General features: G+C 38.8%; 1 protein-coding gene across 11 annotated transcripts in view; it reads right to left on the bottom strand.

Annotated features, from left to right (window-relative positions):
* The window catches only part of TLN2 (talin 2), a 423,602-nt gene that overhangs the window by 205,663 nt on the left and 201,715 nt on the right, over positions 1-16,224 (bottom strand). The window contains exon 4 of one of the 11 annotated variants that reach the window (XM_055319650.1): positions 15,496-15,597. The exons of 9 other annotated variants lie outside the window; for them this stretch is intronic. The gene's annotated coding sequence lies outside the window, so the exon portion shown is untranslated. Of the gene's footprint in view, positions 1-13,497; positions 13,629-15,495; positions 15,598-16,224 lie in introns of those variants that run through there. One more of the 11 variants, XM_055319655.1, reaches the window with a different exon arrangement.

Raw genomic sequence — 16,224 nt, forward strand, 5'->3', positions numbered from 1 at the left:
GGAGACCCGGGATCGAATCCCACATCGGGCTCCCTGCATGGAGCCTGCTTCTCCCTCTGCCTATGTCTCTGCCTCTCTCTCTCTGTGTGTGACTATCATGAATAAATAAATAAAATCTTTTAAAAAAAAAAAAAAGAGCATGGGGAAGAAACAAACATATCCCATGGGAGAGGACACTGAATGGTCAACTCTTAACAGCACAGTTGAATGTAACAAAATATTTTCAAGTACTATTTTGAGATAGCATTCCACTTATTATCTGTCTCTACAACCTGGACTAATTCTTGGAAAACATATAAAATTTAAGATATAGCCTGGAAAAATAAAAGAAATGCAGAGACCAAAATAATAATAATAATAATAATAATAATAAGAAGAAGAAGAAGAAGAAGAAGAAGAAATAATAATAATAAAGGATAAGGATCCTTAAAGAAATGGCAAGATGAAATAATATTCTGACTTTGAAAGTGTTTATCTACAGGGATTATGCCACAATATTTTGTCATGCCAGCAATGGCTTGTAAAATTGATACTCATCAAATATGGTACCTAACATAGTGTTATTGCTGGCACTGTTTCCTTCCCCCCACCCTCTTAATATTCATATGTCAAAGTCTTAACCTCTAGAACCTCAGAAGGGGACCTTGCTGGCACAGGGTATTTAGGGTAGATAATCAAGATAAAATAAGGCCATTAGGATGGGTTCTAATTCAAAACGACTGGTGTCCTTATAGAGGGGAAATGTGTACCCACAGACACGCATAGAAGAAAGGCAATGGGAGCAGACACAGGTACAAGATGGTGGTCAAGCCAAGGAGAGGGGCCTGGAACAGACCCTCCCCTCATAGCCCTCAGAAGGATGCCTTGATCGGGGACCTCCAGCCTCCACAACTGAGAGGCAATACATTTTCGTTGGTTAAGCCACCAGTTCGCAGTTCTTTGTTATGGCTGCCTCAGTAAACTAATACATCAGGCTAATTATGGTTCAATTCAGATTTTAATTAGTATAATTTTCTTAACTATAGGAACTCAGTACAATTTTGACACAAACTAACAGTGTAGTCAAATATGTGTTATTATCTGCAGGGAGATTATATATATGCTGTGCTTATTAACATGTACATGTAGGCATAGATGCAGATATTGGTGTAGGCAAAACACACAGGCATATGCATATGGATACTTTCTGTCCACAGTTAAAATAGTACTAAGCCATGGAGGGGCTGTGGAGGGCTCTAATCTGGGTATATCTATGTCCAGGGTTCAGGGCCTTGCTTCATTACTACCAAACAAAACAAGACTGCAGTGTAGAGAACGCTGGTCATTGTAGGATGGTATGACAGAAAATGTGTAGTACCTAGCATCCTGAGAGGCAGGCATGGATGAGACTCTATAAGCATTTTATTGGCATGGTGAAACATCTTTGAGTTTGACTGATTTCAGTTTTAGTCATAATACACACTTTTCTTTGAATTAAATAAATCCACTTTGGGGGCACCTGGGTGGCTCAGTGGTTGAGTGTCTGCCTTTGGCTCAGGTTGTGATCCCGGGGTCCTGGAGTCAAGTTCCACATAGGGCTCCCCGCAGGGAGCCTGTTTCTCCCTCTGCCTATGTCTCTGCCTCTTTGTGTCTCTCATGAATAAATAAAATCTTCAAAAAAAAATAAATAAATCCAACTACAACAAGACAACTTTCAGTTACTCTAATTCTAATGAAACGGAATGGTTCTCTTCCTTACAAGGAAGGAAGGATCATCCTTACAAGGATGATCTTACAAGATCATCCTTTCCCTTGTATAAAGAAACAGGAAGCTCCCTGGGCCTTTTGATGCCAGGAAATTCACAATATTCCATTCCTCAACTTAGTCATTTTCATGACCATCTGTGGAATCTTCTCTCACATTCAACACAAATAACCTAAGTTGTAGATCTAGTATATCTAGAGCACATGTATCTCATGGACAAGATTCAGATCCCAGGGCTATAATGAAAGCAAGAGAGAGGGCTGTTAATCAGTAACTATTTACCAATCATTGACAACATACAACACACAGTCTTGAGTGCCTCAGGGAATATACGAGATGGAATAAGGCTGGTGCTGCATTCAATGGGCTTCAATTCTCACAGCACACATTTACTCATACCGAGAGAGAAGAGTCTTAAGAGGTAACCAAGAAGTTAAAACAAAACAAAACAAAAAAAAGAATGTAGCGGGGTACCTGGCTGGCTCAGTCAGGAGAGTATAGGACTCTTGATCTCAGGGTCATGAGTTTGAGCCCCACATTGCATGCAGAAATTACCAGGGGAGGGGGGATGGCAGGGAATGTAGACTCAATGGCAAGAGAACCAAAAGAATCCACGGGAGGAAGAGTCAAACTTTGGGTCGAGTCAGGTAAGAATAACATCAGGCTGAAGAGGAGATAGAAGTTCAGTCTTACACAATGGACAGGACTGGATAGATGAAGGAGAAGGGCAGCATTCCAGATGGCTTCAGAAAAACTTACCCTTCCACCTGGGGGGAGTTCTACCCTTTGTTCATGTCTCAGTTTGTCACATCCTTCTACTCCCTCACAGATAGTACTCACCACCCAGGACTTGGTGACCCCAGGGCCTAGTACAGGGCCTGCCAGATGAGTAGGTATTCCATAAAATCTCAAAACTGAGTAACTGTTTCTGAGCCTACTTTCCTTATGTAATGGCAAGCTTCTTGAGAGCCCACAATTATTTTTTTAAAAGATTTTATTTATTTATTCATTAGAGACAGAGAGAGAGACACAGAGGCAGAGACACAGGCAGAGGGAAAAGCAGGCTCCATGCAGGGAGCTTGATGTGGGACTTGATCCTGGAACTCCAGGATCACACCCTGAGCTGAAAGCTGATGCTTAACTGCTGAGCCACCCAGGCATCCCCAGAGCCCACAATTATTTACTTTTTTCAACACTGCACAGATTTTCAGCAATTATTTGATAAACAGGTGGATGCAATTCCTCCACCTGATTTCTTTCCTTTTTATTACAGAGGAACAAGTATCTAAAAGAAATTATAGCTCTGTTAAAAAACAAAAACAAAACCCCAACAACACTTTTGGACTGGGAGTCAGAACACAAATTTGGATTGGGAGGCCACTGTCTGAACAGCAGTACCATAACATAGGGCCTGTGTGACCTGATGATTCCAGAGTTATGCATAAACACACTATGTCTCAGTCCTTGCAAAACTCACTTAACATATAGCAAAGATATTATTATTAGCAAAGCCAAACCACAGTATATGCTGCTACCATTATTGTTAATGCTTCACGACCTGTTTGGAAAAAACTAAAATACAGAATCTGAAAGGTTTTTCTTTACCCCAAGATGATAGAAAATCAAGTAACTGACAGTTGTCAAGCCAGCAGAGAGAGTAGGAAGGGTAATGTCATGGCTCTTCCCGAAAACAAGCCTAACATGTCCTGCTTATGCTATTCTTCTTCTTTGCTTAAAAGGAGGTCAGTGGGATAATTTATGACTCAGGTTTTAGATGTGCAAAAACTTTAAACCAGAGAGATATTGTGGGTACTCTAGTTCTAAAATCTTCCGTAGAACTGATTTAAAAAAAGAGGCCATAGGTTTCAGTCCTGACTGCTTCTCAGGACGGCAGGAAGCCAACTACTTAAACTGAAATAGTGTACAAAATGCTTGTTTCTTATAGAATGCAATCATTCATTTATTCACCCATATATACTCATTGAGTTACCATTCACTAGACCAGATGCTATTCCTTGTACAGGGAGGACCCCAACAAACAAAATAGGGGAATGAATCTATAATAAGGGCCAATGTCACCCTGATCACAAAAGTTTTTCTAGTACCTTAGTGATTCCAGGATGATGTCAGGGCTCTAAGAATTTGTGTGGCTGGGAATCCCTAAGGCTTCTGAATGGCTCCAGGATTAGTCTGGATCCTTCTGAACATTCCTAGGCAACATCTAAATGGGTAAGATACCATCAGAATAAGAACAAACCACAGCACAAGCAAGAGCTGTCCAACTTTAGTGCCACCCAACATGGTGGCAACAAGTCATCTGCATGACACTGCTATGACCTATGTTAATTATTTGCCTATAACAACTGAAAGCCTCAAAACAGCTGCTGGGGTTGTCCTGAAAGCTGTGAGAATAAATTTAAATTCATATGCAAGAAGAAGAAAGTACAAGTAACTTCTAACCAGGATTTCTAACCATTAACCACTTGTTACTGGTGGTTAACGGCAGCATTTGCTATAATCTTGTGGGTCCTCACATCACCACCTAGAGTGGACAGATTTTATCATTACCGTCATGTGTGCATATATGTATGCACATATATACACACACATATACATATACTTAACTACTAAAGATACTTCACTATAAAATTCTCAACTTGAAAAGATGATAGATGATTATTTATGCTATAGAAGGCTTAAATAAGACTTAGTAAGAATTCATTGAGCAAGCCCTCTTAAAATTTCACATGGTGGGTCCCACTTTTTGTCATAAAGTCCTCAGAGGACTACTACATTTTAACTCTGGGTCCCCTGCACTAAAGAAGGTCATGAGAACCCCCCCAGCAGAAGAGTGCTCAGTCTGCTCCATTATTTCAGTGGATGTCAACTTTCTCAGGGTTGGTCTCAATTTTAAAATATTATGGCCCCACATTTCGAAAAGATTTTTACTCCCCAAACTTTGTATGTTTGTAAAAATCAACCTCCTAGTTTCTAGTCACTGAAGACCTATCTCTGATGAGAAGGTATATAACCACCTTCTCCATACCAGGCTGCAGAAACTCAAGCCAAATAAAGGAGCATAGCTTTCTCTTTGCCTGACAGATTTCTGAAATGCAGAAAGCATGCTCAAGGAGCTTCCAAGCAAGGAAGCACAGCTTTGCATCCAAGCTCCCTGACCAGGCTTCTACCCTCCCCAGGAAAGGCAGGTGAGCCTGGGGCTGGGTTTTGGGCTGCCCAGAGGGTCTCTATCCATTACTGAGGCTGACAAACCAGTAATGTAGGAGGCAGTGACTCAGGCAGACAGGAATGAAGCCAAGACCAGGAGAAAGGAGGCATAAGGAAAGCAGGAGAGACCAGGTGCAGAGAGAGAGAGGGGAAGCTGGATAGAAGGGAAGCTGTGGGACACACAGGAAGCTAGAAGCCAAACTCATCTATTTGGATTTGGGGAAGCATTCAATTACACATTCATGTCTCCCCAGTTACTATCCTAGATGAGAAAAGACTGGCTAAATATTTCAATGCTCCAGAAAAAAAAAACAAACCTATTATAATGAAAAATCCTTTTGAATTTTCTTCTGTTTACCTTTGAAAGACACGTATAAATTTACTGAGGAAAAAAAAAAGTTTCTTTATTCTCTTTCCTCCCCAGTGCTGAATCTCTCCATGAGTCAGTCTAAATGTCAGAAGAAAAAGGCATCTTCTCAGGAATATATAAATATTTATAGACAACATTACTCCATCACCCCTGAAATGTTAAACAGAGCTATTTTTCCATTCTCTTTATTGATTTAGTTATATGGTACATAAAAATCAGAAGGCAAAAAAAGGTTAACGGTAGAACGCAAATCACCAGGTCACACATCAACTAAATGCAGATTCCCACCCCCACCCCAACAAATATTAAGTTGCTTTGAGATACATCCACAGAGAGCAGTAAGAAAAACAAAAAATTCCTGTCGAAACAAACTCAGGCTCAGATGACTAAAGAGTGGCTGTTTGAGTACCTTCATCTGTGATCAGAGCCTTTAAGTCTGTGGAACTCTTCCTCTGAGATAGATGCTCTTAAGGCTAAGTTCTACCAACCTGACTGGGTTGGTGGGAAAGAGTGAAACTCTGGTGAGATGATTATAAAACCAAAATCCAGGGAGGGCGCTGTCAAGACCTCACTGAGCTCTCAAAATGCTTGGTTGGCCCTCCTCAACTGTCTTGCTTTCTATTAGGCTAGTTCACTTACACAGACCAAAAAAGGAAAATCACCTGATTATGCTAATACATGCAGAAAAAGCATTTGACAAACTCCAATACCCATTCACAATAGAAACTGTCAGTCAGTAGTACTAGAACTTCCTCAACTGGATAAAGATTATCTACAAAAAAACCTACAGCTAACATCATACTTAATGGTGAGAAACTTGAAGCTTTCCTACTAAGATCACGTAAAAGACAAGGATATCGTCTTTGACCACTCGTTTTCAACACTTCACTGAAAGCTCTTGCTAATGCAATAAATAAGGCAAGAGAAGGAAACAGAAAGTATACAGACTGGGAAGGAAGAAATAAAACTGTTTGCAGATGACATAATCCACTATGTAGGAAATCCAAAAGAGCTGACAGAAAAAACCTGGAACTCATAATTACAGCAAGGTTGTAGGATACAAGGCTAATATAAAAAGTCAACTGCTTGCCTGTATACCAACAAAGAACAAGTGGAAACTAATACTAAAAACACAATACCATAGACATTAGCACCTCCCCTAAATGAAATACTCAGGTATAAATCTAACAAAGATCTGTAGGAAAAGAAGTACAAAACTCAGATGAAGGAAATCAAAGAAGTAAATAGATGAAGAGATAATCAATGTTCCTGGATAGTAAGACTCAACATTTTTTTTCTTTTTTCAAAGATTTTATTTATTTATTCATGAGAGACAGAGAAAGAGAGAGAGGCAGAGACACAAGGGAGAGGGAGAAGCAGGCTCTATGCAGGGAGCCTAACATGGGACTCGATCCCAGGTCTCCAGGATCAGGCCCTGGGCTGAAGGCAGCACTAAACCACTGAGCCACTCGGGCTGCCCCAAAAGACTCAATATTATCAAGGTGTCAGTTCTGTCCCACCTGGTCTATAGGTTCAAAGCAATCTCAATCAAAGCTCCATCAAATTACTTTATGGATATCAATAAAGTGATTCTAAAGTCCTGTGGAGTGGCAAAGGACCCAGAATAGCCACTACACTATTAAAGAAACATTTGACTTTAAGACTGACTATAGCATCCCCATGTTCATTGCACCATTATTCACAATAGCCATGGCATGGAAACAACTCCAGTGTTCATAAAGGGATAGAGAAAATACGGTGTATCTATGTATAGAATGGAATATTATTTGACCTTTAAAAAGAAGGAAATCCTGTCATTTGTGAAAGCATAGATGAACCAAAAGAACATTATGCTAAGTGAAATAAACCAGACAGATAAAGACAAATATCACATGATCTCACTTACACATAGAATAAGGGGGGAAAAAGTCAAACTTTACAAACACAGTAGAAAAGTAGCTGCCAGGGGCTGGGGGCAGGGCAATTAGGGAGAGGCTGGTAAAAAAGGTACAAATATTCTGTTAAAGAAGAATACTGTCTTAGAGTCTAAGTGTGGCTATAGTTGATAACACTGTACTGCTTAATTGAAATTTGCTTAGGGAGTAGAACTTAAATGTCCTTACCAAAAAAAAGAAAAGAAAAAAAAAAGAAAAAGAAGAAAAGGAAAAAAAGGTAAATATGTGAAGTGACCGAGGTGTTGCAAGGGTGGAGGTTAAGTAGGTAGAGCAAAGAGCTTTTAGGGCAGTGAAACTATTCTGTATATTATAATGATGGATATATATCATTATATATTTATCTAATTAACCCAGGATCCTTTCACAGTATATACACACATAGACCAGTGGAACAGAAGGAACCCCAAAATAGACCTCCATGGATATAATCTACTGATCTTTGGACAAAGGACCAAAAGCAATACAATGAAGTAAAGATAGTTCCTTAACAAATGGTTTTGGTACAGCTAGATAACCACATTAAAAAAAAATCTAGATAATAGACAATATAACCTTAACAAGACTTCACTCAAAATATTATCACAGACCTAAATCTAAAATAAAACTAAACTACTCCTAGCACATAGGAGAAAACCTAGATGACCTTGAATATGGTGATGCCTTTTTAGGTACATCAAGGACATGACATATGAAAAAAATTATTGAAAAGCTAGATTTCATAAAATTTCCTAACTTCTGTTCAAAGACAGTATCAAGAGACTAAGAAGACTAACCACAGATTGGGAGAAAATACTGGCCAAAAACTCATCTGATAAAGACTATTATCCAAAATATACAAGTAACTCTCAAAACTCAGTAACAAACAGCTTCATTTAAAAATAGGTCAAAGCCCTTAACAGACATCTCAGAAGATCTATAGATGGCAAATAAACACATGAAAAGACACTCTACAGGGATGTCCAGGTAGCTCAGTTGGTTAAGTGTCCAACTTTCCATTTCAGCATGATCAAGCCCTGCATCAGGCTGTGTGTGCAGCAGGGAGTCTGCTTAAGGATTCTCTCCCTCTCCCTTTGCCCCCCCTTCCCCAACCCCTCAAAAATAAATAAATCTTAAAAAAGAAAGAAAGAAAGAAAGAAAGAAAGAAAGAAAGAAAGAAAGAAAGAAAGAAAGAAAGAAAGAAAGAAAGAAAGAAGACGCTCCACAGTATAGGTCATCAGGGAAATCTAAGTTGAAACAAGATACATATCTACATACATATTAGGTTAGCCAATAACTAGAACACTGACAAAACTTGTGAGCATGTGGAAAAACAACTCTTATCCCCACACTGGAGAGAATGCAAAATGGTACAGCCAATTTGGAAGACAGTTTGGTGGTTTCTTCCAAAATTAAATATACTTTTATCATTCGATGTAGCAATCACACTCCTTGGTATTTACCCAAAGGACTTGAAAACTTATGTACACATACGAACCTGCACACTTACCCACAGGAGTTGAAAACTTATATCCACATAAAAAACCTGTTAAAAGCTTTATTCATAATTGCCAAAACGTGGAAACAACCAAGATGTGCCTTCCGTAGATGAATATATTAGTAAACTGCAGTACATCTAGACAATGAATTATCATCTAACACTAAAAAGAAATAAGCTATCAAGCCATGAAAAGACATGGAAGAACTTTAAATGCATATTACTAAGTGAAAAAAAGCCAAACTGAAAATGCTACATATCATGTGATTCCAACTATATGACATTCTGGAAAACATAATACTAAGGATACAATAAAAAGATCAGTGGTTGCAAGGGTGGAGTTAAGTAGGTAAAGCAAAGAGCTTTTAGGGCAGTGAAACTATTCTGTATATTATAGTGATGGATATATGTCATTATATATTTATCTAAACTGATTTAATGTACACCAAAGTGACTCTTTAAACTATGGATTTTGGATGATTATGATGTAGTTTATCTGTAGTAAAAAAGGCTATACACATACTATTTTGTTAGGTGATGTTGGTAACTGAGGGGGGTTGTGCACGTGTGGGAACAGGGAGTACATGGAAAATCTCTGTACCTTCCTCTCAATTTTATTGTAAATCTCAAATTTTTCTAAAAAATTAAATCTTCAAAAAATTTTTTCATGAGATGCAATTCTCAAAGTTCTCTTCTTTTGAGCATATACCAGAGTGGAAATGCTGGGTCATATGGTAATTCTTTGTTTCATCTTTTGAGAAACTGCCTCTTTTTCCAAAGCAGCTGCACCTTTTACATTTCCTCCAGACATATGTAGGATTCCAGTTTCTCCAAATTCTCCCCAACACTTATCATTGTCATTTTTATTATGACCACTCTATAAGGTGAGGTGGTTTCTTATTATGGTTTTGATTTGCATTTCCCCGAGACTAATGATTTTGAACATTCTTTAATGTGCTTATTGATCATTTGAATATCTTCTTTGGAAAAAGTTATTCTAATTCTTTATTCATCTTAAAGATTATTTCCCTTTTTGTTGTTACATCATCAGAGTTTTTTCCATGTTTCTGAGAGTAGGAGCATTACCAGATCTATAATTTGCAAACATTTTCTCCCATTCTATACATGGTCTCTTCACTTACTTGACTGTCCTTTCATGCCCTAATGTTCTTTCAGTTTTGATCAAGTCCATTTTTTCCTTTCATTGCTTATACTTTTGGTGTCATAATGAAGAAATCATTGCCCGATTCAAGGTCATAAAGATTTACACCTATATTTCCTTCTAAGAGTTTTGTAGTCTTATAGCTCCTACAACTTAGAATATTTGATCCATTTGAAATTTTTTATGTATAGTTTGAGGATAGGATCCAAATTTAGTCTTTTATCAGCTTTATTTATTTATTTTTATTTATTTATTTATTTTAGTAGGCTTTACATCAAAGTGGGGTTCAAACTCACAAACCATAAATCAAGAGTTACATGCTCTAGGGACTGAGCAAGCCATGCACTTCACTATCAGCTTTCAAACCTAAGAAAGAGCTTTCTCTTCATTTTCACTGAATGGTGGAGGTGAGGGAAAAGCCAGAGAATTCCATATCTAAGTTTAATTTATATACACAAGAAGAGAGGACAGCAACTGAACTTTCCTTGATGCATCTGAAATTCCCTTCAGTAATTACAGAAATTCAGTGTTTTGAGCACTGGGATGGAGTTCAGTGCTCTGGGATTTTCAAATGACTTGCCAAGTAGAAAGAAGATTTCAGCTATTAAGGAATACCACCTTAAAACTATCAACATCAATGAAATAAACAGTACTGAATACCAGTAATACAGCCTGCACTCTGCTAACCCTAATATATAAATACCTAACCCTAAGAGCTAATCAACTAGCTTAGAAGTAAGGATGGTTTCCCAGAAAGTGTTTCAATCTCTAGGAGTTAAGCAGTTCAATGACATAAGTCCTTTAAAAAAAAAAAAAAGTCAAATATGCTGGAGCCAACAGAGCTAATAAAATATTCCAACAGGGCCACTTCTGTGACACTAGATTTAATTTTGACCATCCTGACAAATCTTCATGTGTGTCATACAAAGGACTATCACCTCACCAAATAAATAGTAAATTTCCTCAAAGATACAGAAAGAAGAGATCTCTGAATTAAGAATAAGGAGGTGTTAAAACGGCCTATGCATCCTCAGTAGGAATGTTCATGTGTTTTCTAAGGGACTTTTCCAAGGCTTCCATGGGTTAGAACTCTGTTTTATCAGCTGCCTGGATCTTTATTTTTTAATAGCTTAATATTTACCTTTTATTGTGTTCTCCAAACACTACGAAAGTGAAGGAAAGCACAATGTACTCAAAAACATATTTGGAAAGATGTGAGAGGGTGAGCAGAAAATATACAAAATCAATATATCCCTTATTCTTAGGGGAAACAACATTTTGAGAAGATCTGCTCTGAGCCACGATCTTGCAATCCAAATAAAACTGTGGCCCTCAGCTTATAGCTTAGCCTCATGCTGATCTCTCAGAATTTCAGGAAAACTTCAGAAAATGCCTCGTTTGGGAAAAATAGAAACTCCACAAAACTAGTAGATATCAATATAGGAAGACAGGCCAAAAAAAAAAAAAAAAGGAAACTTTAAAAACAAAAGTCATGACTGGTAACACCAGTCCTGAAGCTCAGGTTCGGGGTTCTTTTCTAAGAAGAAGCCAGCCCTTAAAATTGGTATAATCTCAGCAAGAGTCACATGTGGTCAAGGAGAAGCACCATCTCACACAGAGAGAGAAACACTATGTACTAATCATCCATGATGTGTTGGGCATATAATGTTTATCTCATTTATGCCATCCAGGGACCACAAACAGTTGGTGACGCCAAGGAAGCAGTAGAGTCTAGATGAAGTCTACCTAAATTTTGGTCCACTATCAAATCTGGAAAATGTAAAACTGAAGGTTACATAATACTAGAGTTAGGTAACCAGGATCGTCTGGAGGAAACTATGCAGGTCATCAAGACATGGAATTCCAGAGAGAAGATGGTACCATGGAATCCGATTATTTTATGACTAATTCTCCTTAGGACACCCAGGACTCTGCTCTGATTCTTTTTTTTTTTAATTTTTTATTTTTTATTTATGATAGTCACAGAGAGAGAGAGAGAGGCAGAGACACAGGCAGAGGGAGAATCAGGCTCCATGCACCGGGAGCCCGACGTGGGATTCGATCCCGGGTCTCCAGGATCGCGCCCTGGGCCAAAGGCAGGCGCCAAACCGCTGCGCCACCCAGGGATCCCCTCTGCTCTGATTCTATAAGAACTTTGGTCTTACCAGTTGACTGGCCCTCTAAGAGGTTACCAAATAAAAACTCCTCTGAAGAGCTCTAAAATACCAAACACCTCTTATACCCGGGTCACTTAATGTCTACTTAGCCTCACTGAACAAGGGTTTATGAGTGGGAGGTCAATTTCCCATTTGCTCTTTCCTCATATTTAGAGCACAGAAACATCCAACCCTTCTTCTAATCCTGGATCTTAACTACAATAAACAGCAAGACTTTACTTAATATCCAGAACTTTCTTAGAAAAATCTTTCAGGACAGACTTGGAGACAGCATATGACCTCTACAATAATTCGTACATACTTATAATAATTACATTTAATTCAACAAATACTTATTGAAAGCTTACTGTACATGATATGCTAAGTATTATTTCAACTTTTGTTCCTGTTTCAACAGCATTGTCTATTTGGTATTTTACTTATATAAGCTACTCCAGAATGACAATGCAGTCAAACCCCAATGTGTTGCTTTCAAAGGCCAAGGATGCCTCAGTGGGTATGTGAACAGTTTGAAAACTACAATCATTTTCCTCTTACCCCAGAAGTATACAGTGAATTATCAGTATAAGCGTGAAAAATTACAGTTCTCACCTTGTTACCAAGACTAAGTATCTGCAACATGAGACTTAAATAGAACAATGACTATCAATTAGCATCTTTGTTAAATTTCTCAGTAGAAAGAGACTTAGTATTATGGAACAAATGTGAAATGCTGACTTCTACATCAGGACTATAGAAAAGAAGAATGCTCACTTTCCATGTTGATAGCTCATGTATGATTTCATCCTTTTTGTAATTTACTCTATGGAAAACTAAAGTCACAATACAGTCAGAATCTTAATGGATTAAATCCATTGCTAAACACTTCCAAGCTTCACTGGACATAAGCCACAGAAAAAAATGCCATCTCTACATGGAGAGAATTGAGAGGGGCAAATAAGCAAGCCGAAAACTGCCTAATAAAAATAATTCATTCTGGAAGTTTTAACAAGATGCTTTCTTAAAAGTAAATAAATAAAACCTTAGAGAAATTGGAAAAGGCAAAGAAAATTAATGTACTTGGCGATACTACAGTGGCAAAATAACCCATTTTTAAAATTCAAATAAACAGAGGTAATTCTGACATAGCTAAGAGACAAAACCCTTTGCATGTGTTCAGTATGGCTCTATTTTTAAAATAAGGTCTCTAAAAAAATAATAATAAGATAAAATAAGGTCTCTGGTGCAACAGCAGTTCAATTTCTGCTACCCTCTAAACAGCAAAATCAATGTTTTACAATATGATTCTGTATGTGGCAAGCCTCTTCACTTATCTCAAGTATAATTGCAACTATCAAACGTTACTATTCTATGAATAAAAGGTAAAAGCAGAAATAAAGACTTTGCTTACCTAACTCCCTGCTTGGCTGGCTCCCAAAATTCATCAACTCCCTCTATCAGGAGGGACAAAGAGAAATCCAGACAGAAATGGCATACCTATAAATTCTCATGATGAGAGCAACTGAAGTATCTGGCGTACAACTGCATCCTACCAAAGGGCAGAATGATATAGAGAGTTTAACATATAACCTTTCTTCTTGCACATCCAGACGATGGATCATCCCCTTAAGAATTCTCTTTTGCCAAGAAACAAAATGATCTAACTACCAGAACTGCATTAGCCTTTGGTGATAATGAAATTTTAAAAGGCATGTGTATTAAAGGCGTGGCTGGCATAAGCATCTCATAAAATGAGACATTCTTTGCTTCTTTTACCACCAGCACTCACCTTAGTCCTTCCTTTCAACCCTCAAAAAACAAGCCCGCAATCTTATTTTAGTAGGGCAGAGTTTAAAATACTTTTAATAAAATTGAGTATCTGCCAAGAAGAAAAACATTGGTATTTGTCCTTGTGCTGAAACTAAATCCCACACTCCTGAAGCCTTTCCCCTATGTGTCTGCCATTCAGTACCAAACACAATTCATGACATCTTTAGTTTCCTCTCTATGCCAACTTCATGCCAGTAGTCACAGATACCTGATCCAACTAAAAGCTCTCATCTGACTTCGCAGGACATGCGCCGCTAAGAACTGTGTGTCCTTGGACAAGACATTTATCATCCAAGTATCCCTCTCCTCCTGTGTAAGGACAAGGTGATCTCAGAATGGACTGCCAACACCCAGTGCTTACGTGGAGGTACAAAACCTTGCTGTCAAGCTTGCTAGTAGCAGGGAGAAAGTGGACTTTGGCCTCAGGTACTTGTGTTCAGTTGTCTCAAAGGACTCAGATTTTAGAATTAGAGAAGAAAATAAAAAAGGGTAGTCGTGATTATGTTCATGTATTTTCCACACTGCAGTCCACAGTGCTTTGGCCTGCCCAGGCTTTTGACTGTTAACTTCCATAGGGGAGGTGTTGGTAAATGTCAAACTATATTATCATCCCAGCAAAGTGGACTTTAAGCACCCTTTTTTAAATTGTCCATTCAAATGGATGAAAAGTAACAAAATTAATTGTATTTTCCTAAGCCACAGAAGACACAATTCTATCAGATATTACACTGAATTGTTACTCTGAAAAACTATGTGTATCGAATAACTGACACAATGCTTGACCAGCTCCTGTTAAAAGGTCTTTTATGTGCTAATTGCCTCCCTTGTACATTTATATAAACTATTATTCCAAATGCTTGAAGACCATGAGAATGAATGATTTGAAGGCAAGGGCTGTAGGATGACATGTACTCTCAAACTCACCCTCTGGCTGTGAAAAAAATATGGTATCTGCCCATTGTCCAGCACCAAATGTAAATGGATTTCATGGGGGATGCAGGTCTACCCTCCCTATAGCTTCCATGTCCTTGGCCTCCCTCTATTGTACATTCATAGATGAGTGGCCTACCATCTTTCCTCCAGCATCCATTCCCATCTGCACACACTTGGATCTCTGCATCTTTCCAGCAAAATGACTTCAGCAGAGCACAGCCTGAAAGCCAGGCTGGTGACACGGAAACCCAGATTGGCTAGAATTGAAAGAGTCCTAAGCTTTGAGAAGACAGGTGGCTGTATTTAAAATTCCTCCCTGCCCATCAGCTTTAGCCCAAGTTCCTCCCAACCACCCCTAAAACATATGCTGTGGGAGTTCCTGTCCTCTCCCTGCCCTTGCCAGGGCACAGGAGCGTAGCTGCTCGGCTTCCTCCTGGCTCTCCAGCACACTGCACTCTAATGGAATGGATGCTGAAATCTCTAAAATCAGCTCATGGCAAAAGGCATTTCCTCCCAGTCCTTGTCCTAACCACAGCCTATGCCCTCTTCACCTTTAATTCAATTACACGGATGAATAATGTATAATTAGGTCTCTCATAGTGAGAAGTCCTCAGCTTACAAGGCAGCCACCAAAGCCCGGCCATACCTCACTGAAAGGGGCGCCACCACAGTCAGCACTTTGAAGAGTTCCAGTTGTGATTAGGATGACTCCAACTTGGAAAAGCTTTCCTAACACGTTCATTTAGGCCTGTGTAACCAGAAAAGTAGGTCAGGGGCCTGAGTCAGTCTGAAGGCCAATATGCACATCTGCTAGTCAAAAGCTAAGTCCCAGGGGCTTTACATGGTTTGCAAGATGTAAGCAATGACATCTGCAGATGGGTTTTCCCAATATTGCCTCACTGGTACCCCCACATCAACCTTGACTACCAGCACAAGGACAATACACACCCCTGCATTTTCTAATTATTCCCCAAACCTGACAATAATCCCCCTTAGGCAGCCAAAAAAGGGGAAATCTGGAGTGTTATTGGAACCAGGAACTTTCTGGTCACTGCTCCAGCAGTTCAAGGCAACAGCCTCTGAAATGGGCTTCATCTTTCTTAGCTGTGCTGTGTGGTTTTTGTTTTTTGTTTTTGTTTTTATCCTATTTGGTCAGTACATGTCACATTAACGTGGTATATTTCTAGTCTCCAACTTTTTTTTTGAAGTCAGTCCTCTTCTTGCCTTTCCTCTCATCACGTGTTTATGTATATAACTGCCCATGCACACACACACTTTTGACATTACACATAGGACTGCTGAGGAATTGTCAGCACTCTGGTGCTCTAAGACAGCTTGACAAAGCAGCAGAGGGAAACTGTCAAAGCTTACTCAT

Source organism: Nyctereutes procyonoides, unplaced genomic scaffold (assembly GCF_905146905.1).
Source record: "Nyctereutes procyonoides isolate TBG_1078 unplaced genomic scaffold, NYPRO_anot_genome, whole genome shotgun sequence".
Classification (NCBI taxonomy): Eukaryota; Metazoa; Chordata; class Mammalia; order Carnivora; family Canidae; genus Nyctereutes; species Nyctereutes procyonoides.